Here is a 6,951-nt window from a genome sequence, read left to right on the forward strand (position 1 = left end):
ACTTCAGGATAGAACTCGATATTCTCTTTTTAACTATGAATACATCACCATTCTTACTCTCCTTTTTATTCCCAGAATAGTACCATGTGATTATCTTTTTCAAAGCCACCAAAGGCAATCCATTTTCTTCTCAGTAGAAGCAGGAGCAGCATCCACTTCCAAAATGGCTTGCCTCTGGAAACTCTATGTACGAACAGCGCTCAGGCTGTTCATTCATAGGGTCGCTGTTAGTCGTCCACGACTCGAGGGCATTAAACAACAACAACAGTGACTAGAATGTAGATCTTCATGACCTGTAACAACTTTTGTTATGCCGATTACACAACCTTGCTTGCTTAAAGAGAGGAAGACCTGAAATATTTGTGACAGAAGGTTAAACACAACAGGTTTCAATATGGATTACATCTCAACATCAAAAAAAACATGGACTGATAGGCAACATCATCATGATCGACAGAGAAAGGATTGAGATTGTCAATTTCTTCACCTTACTTGGCTCCACAATCAATACACTTGGTATATGTTGTTGTTATGTGCCATTAAGTTGTCCATGACTCAAAGTCACCCTATGAACCCTTCCTCTGATCCCTGCCCTATCCTGAGCCAGTCTTACTGACTCCAGCACACCTATCAAGGGTTCTAGAAATCAGGAAATAAAGAGACATATTGGATTAGGAAAGTGTATAGTCAGGGACCTCTCCAAATTATTGAAGCGTAATTATGTCAATTTGAGGAAAAGGGTTCACTTGATTCAAGCTATGTGTTTGTTTTGTTTGTTTTTCTTTTTCAGTTTCTTGCTATGTATCTGAGAGCTGGAAGATGCATAAAGGTAACACAAGAAGAATGGATGCCTTTAAACTGTGGTATTGGAGAAAAGTCCTGAAGAGTCCATGGACTGAAAAAAAAGAACACAGAGATATATCTTGGAGAAGGTGCAGTCAGAGTGCTCCTTGGAGGCAAAGATGATGTATTTTGAGCATGTTGCTAGGAAAAACTATTCCTTGGACAGGGACATCATGCCTGGAAATGTGGAGTGGTGGCAAAAAAGAGGAAGACCGTCAACCCACAATTAGGTTGACATAGTGATTGTGAGACAGTATGAGATAGGACAGCATCCAAATGGGTTGTTCATAAAGTAGCTGTGAAGCCAGCTATAAGGCTATGAGTCTGTTCTGATTCAACAATACCCAACAACGCATGGGTATGTGTGTATTAGTGTATGTAGTATGTGCAAGCATTCTATGTATGTTTACAGTGATAAGCTATATTATATAAATGCATATCTGTGCATGTGTGTGTGTGTGTGTGTGTGTGTGTGATTCACTCACTCATTGCCATTGAGTCAGAACCAACTGACCCTTCACTAGGTTTCCATTCTTTTTTCATTATAACCTCTGGTGGATTCCCACAGTCAGAAAGGCTTGGCTCTGGATTAGTATTACTACTCCCTACAAACTGTTTCAGCACAATTCTTTAGGAGAGGGAGGTAGTGGTAAGAGTAATCAATTGTCTTCAGTGAAGAGATGTTAAGCCAAAATGTAACTTTAGCAAAATACGAGTTTTTTAAATACGTAGTATAACTATCGGTTTTGTTTGTTGTCATGTGCCATCGAGTTGTCTGTGACTCATAGTGACTCTATGTACAACAGCTCTCAAGCGTACCCTGTCCATAGCCAGTGTCACTGACTTAGACACATTTAATTCCATTGTCCCAGTGGCTGTGCCAGTACATCTCATCGGGAATCTTCCTTTCCTGACTTGTCCTTCCACTATTCTGAACATGCTGTCCTCCTTCAAAAACGAGTCTCTTAGCCATGTTAAGAATTTCAAAAAAGAAAGCATGAGGACAAAGCCATACACATACACACAATTTTTATACAAATATATTTTCTTAATTTGATCGCACCTTAATGTGTATTTTTAATGCAGCACAATGTTTAAATACATATCCAAGATGTCTTTTATTTATTTTATTTTATTTTTACGTGTACTGTCAAATCAGATCTGACTGGTACAGGAGGAGATTGCCCCCTCCTTCTCCAGCAGAGCATCTGGTGGATTTGAACTGCATACCTCTGGGATTGCAGTGCAGCATCTTGCCACTAGGCCACCAGAGCTCCCTCGCAATGTTTAAATACATATATACATATATATTTATTACAACTTTTCTACGACAGAATCAAGTAAAGTCATGTATAAGCAAGAATAGATCAGTCTCTATTGATCAAACTAAATTTTAATGATTTGTTTTCAAATTTCCCTGTCTTTGGTCAAATTGTAGAAGAATATTTAGAAACTTAAACGTATTTTTTTAAAGTTTCTTTGGAAGTTTTCCACATTTACACTTCCTGGTGACTAAAACTTACTACCTAAGGTTGATTACTTTCCTTCATGGAAAATATGTCCTTTTCTCAGCAGTAAACTTCCTCCTAAATTAGTGTTGATTAAAAAGTATCCTAGGGAGTAGACATCATGGCCTCTATAAATTTATTACTGTATAGCTTCCTGTCTTTTTGGAGATATTTTCTATTAAGTAAATTACAGACTGGTGGATGAAAGACACCACTTTTTCTTTTCTTTTCTCTGAGTCTTCGTATGTGGATTTTCTTTAGATTGTGAAATTATTCATTATAAACCATTCCAAGCCAATATTTAAAATTATTAAAATTGATTTCTTGGAAAAATTATTAGCATTTTAAATACTGGCAGTATTTGAGTATACAACTTCAAGGAAAGAAATTTACCTTTTATTTAAGATTTTGATGTCTCATTACCATGCCATGTGATATTCATTACCTCAGTATTGTTCACTACAATTTTCAATTCTTCCTTGGGGTACTGAATGAGTTTTTTCTTGTGGAAGAACCCTTGAACTTTCTGATACCTCCCTCTGAAATTGTCTTCTCCATTAATTTTGTACGGCTGGTTCTTTTGACTGTTTTGGGCCTCAGATACCATTTCCTAGACAAGTTAAATTCTAGCTAGCCTATTGAACCTCACTTCCTGAAATTCATACTAGTTATTAGATAATTCTTTCTACTTGCTTATGAAACTAATCACAATATATAAAATTAACACATACTTACATTTTTACTTCATTGTTGTTTTTCTTCATTAGTACAATGTGCCTCCTTTAGCATACATGTAAACCATTAGGTTAATCTCTGCAGCAAGATTTAAACATTGTTCCTGGAAGCCTTAATTTGGACTAATACTCCTTTTATGTATAAGAAAACATTTTATGAATTTCTATTTTAATATAGAATTGCTAATGCATTTCTTTCTTCTTTTCTTTGATGATAAATGTTCTTGTTTTTCTTTATTCTGCTGCTAGATCATAGGCATCATAATAAATATTGCTAATCATTTCATCAAAGTATCTTTAATTTAAAATTGTTCTCCAGACTAAAATTATTCATAAAGCAATGAAAACTTCTTTCTCATTTAAGAAAAAAACTTCAAAAGAAAATTTTAAAGAAGTTACAGTGCATTTGTGCCTTTATTATAATATAGATTATCCAAACAAAACACACTGTTCTCAAGTTGATTCTCTGGGTTGGAGTGGAAGTACTCCACAGCTTTTCCAAGGCTATAGAGTTGTTTAAATTTTAGTTTTAATTTATAGTGAAAGCTTGCATAGCAATTCAGATTCTTTATTGACAATTTTTATGCAAATTGTTCAGTGGCATTAGTTATATTTATCACGAGCTGTTGACATTCTCTTTGTGTTCTGTTTGTTCAATTTCTAATACACTGGTTACCTTGCTCCCTTATCATCTCATCTTGTTGATTTTTTTGGACTTATTCTGATGCTTTTTATTCAAACCATAATTTTTGCTCAACAGGGGAGAGATCATCATCACAAATGTGGTTTTCCCAGGCAGAGGCTTATCCATTGCACTCCAAAAGTGCTGACTTCTTTAATTTCTCCAAAAAGGAACTTGACTACATAATTTTGTGATAATGGAGAACTGCATTCATAATTTCCCCTAATTTTATTTATATATATAAATAGAAAAGGAAAGTTAATAAGACATTAATCTCTTATTTTTCTGTGTCACATTACTATTTTTACTGATGGATAATCTCAAAGAATAAGCTTGGTTTTTAGTTTAAAGAGCTTTTCAGGTGAAACTTTCTAGCTCTTCTATTTGTCAGCGTCTTTGTTTTTTCTTTCTTCTTATTTATTTTGTTTTACTTTGTTTTACAATGAGAAATTTGGCTTTTCACAATTTAACCATTTTCTTTCTTTGTGATCACAACCAGAATGGTTTTTAGGGTAGGAAGAGTGCTATCTGATTTGCATCTGATAGTAGATGAGGTTGTGGCTAGTTGAGATTTGCCTAATCATCAAGCTTTTACTTATCTTCTCACTTATCTGTTCTAGGTGAACAGAGACTTGTAGCTATGTTTCAGATGGTTAAGCTTTTAAGATTCTAACTGTTATTTTTTCACTAAGATGATGATAATGATTTTTAAATAATTATTATTAATTTTAATGAAAGTTTACAGAGACTTAGGTTTTCCAATCATTGTTGCATTTTTCTCCCTGCCCACCCCCTTTACTCCAATTCACTCTTCTCCTTGAAAAGTAAAAGAAAAACTCTTTAATTATTATGCAATCCCTCTTCCCAAGTCATCTCCACTGTGCAGCCTTCATTCTGGACTCCTGCCATATTCGTTCCCTCATCTGTTTCAGTGCAGTATACAATGTTCCTCCCCTCTTTCTCTGTCTCCCTTCAACCCTGATGACAGTCCTGTTTTACAACAGTGGCACCATGCAGTATTTGTCCTTTTGTTACTGAGATATTCCACTCAGCATAATGTCCTCCAGGATCACTCATTTTAAATAATATTTCATTAATTCCTTGGTTTTCAATGCAGCATAGTGTTCTATTATGTAAATATGCCAGAGCTTCTCTATCCATTTGTTTGTCGGGCACTTGGGTGATTTCCAGCTGCGAACAAAGCTGCAATAAACATGGATGTGCATATCTTTGCTTGGGTGGCGGTTATGGTTTCTTTAAGGTAAATTCCCAGCAGTGGGATTGCTGGGTCAAATGGTATTTCTATTTGCAACCTTTTGAGAAAGCACCATACAGCCTTCTATAGTGGTTGCAACATTTTATACTCCCACCAACAGTGAATAAGGGTTCCAGTTTCTCCACCATCTCGCAAGTATTTGATGTTTGCTGTTCTGTTAAATTTTGCTATTCTTACTGGGGTGAGATGACATCTCATAGTTGTTTTGATTTTCATCTCTCTTTATTAGAGCTAGAGATTTTGAACATTTCTTCATGTGTTTCTTTGCCATCTGAATGTCTTCTTTGGTCAAGTGTATGTTTATAATCTGTGCCCATTTTTCAATTGGGTTATTTATCTTTATCTTATTGTGGTGAAATCATGATTTTGTGGATTATGTGTTGCCAATTGACAGACATGTTCCATGAGATTATAATTTTAAAATTTCAATTCCAGAAAACCAATCGTTGATATTATTTATGTCTGTGTAGTATCAGTTATTTGAAGTCTATATGAGTATATGTGACTGATTTAAAATCTGTATTTACTTATAACTATAAATACTTTTCTCTATTTTTACATATGTACATGCCTGCCCCATTCACATACCAATGTCCCTATACACATTAATTTGAACTCAAGCACTAGTTTTTGCAAGTGTACTGAGTTCACTACATAAATAGTCAGTGTTATTTTTCTAACATCTAAAAAAAAACACAACTACTGATTCTGGAGGGTCAGCAAAGGAGAAGAAGACCTTGAACAAGGTGGATTGACACAGTTGCTACTGCAATGGGCTCTTGTGTGTCAGGAAGTAGGATGATGGCACAGCATAGAACATGATCCACATCTTTTTGTTCAGAAAATTACTATGAGTTTACTTGAATAAGTGGCACCTAACAACAAAACATCATCATATGAACAAGATCTAATGGTAACAAGGAAGAAGTTAAACTGCACTCAAGGTATTAAAAACATGAGGACCCAGGAATCAATAGGATACCACTTGATATATTTCTGATAACACTTGCAACCCTGGATGTGCTTACCAGACTATGTAAGAAAATTTGCAGAACAGTTCCTTGGCTGACTAACTTGAAGAGATCCCATTTTGTTCCTATTAACAAGAAAAATGATTCAGCACAAAGTAGAAATCATCCAACAATAACATTAAATTCACGTGCAAACAAAATATTGCTGAAGATTGTTTTAAAAAAATGGCTAGAACAGTACATAGAGAGAGACTACCAGAAGCTCAGGCCAGATTTAGAAGAAGCATTGCACCAGAGATATCAATGCTGATGTCATATGCATCTTTGCTGAAAATAGAGGATACAAGAAGAATGTATATTTGTATTTATTGATTACAAACAAAGGCATTTGATTTGTGGATCAAAACATAAGGTGGCTAACATTTAGAAGAATGTTAATCTCTGAACACTTAATTATGCTCATGTGACATCTATAACTAGATAAACAAGCTGTTGACTAAACAAAGAGCACTGCATGGTTTAAAACTAGGAACGTTTGTCAGGGATGTGCTCATTCTCCATATATATTCCATCTGTACACTAAGCAAGTAGTTTTAGAAACTGGACTAAATGGAAAAAAATATGGCATCAGTATCAGAAGAAAGCTCATCAACAACTTCCCTTAAGCAGATGACACAGTCTTGCTTGCTTAAAGTGAGAAGTATATGTTTGGTGTAGTAGATCAAATAATATAGCCTTCAATATGATTTGCATCTCAACATCAAGAAACTGTAAGCCTGACCACTGGCCTCATATGTAGTGTTAAGCAGGATGGAGCAATATTGAAGTTGTCGATGATTTCTTACTTGAATTCACAGTCAATACCCTTAATATCAATAGTCAGGAGATAAAGAGATCTACTGCTTTGGGAAAGTCTTCTGGCAAAGACCTCTAAAAA

Source organism: Elephantulus edwardii, unplaced genomic scaffold (genome assembly GCF_000299155.1).
Source record: "Elephantulus edwardii isolate Elephantulus edwardi_28Jun2011 unplaced genomic scaffold, EleEdw1.0 scaffold00205, whole genome shotgun sequence".
NCBI classification, from domain to species: domain Eukaryota; kingdom Metazoa; phylum Chordata; class Mammalia; order Macroscelidea; family Macroscelididae; genus Elephantulus; species Elephantulus edwardii.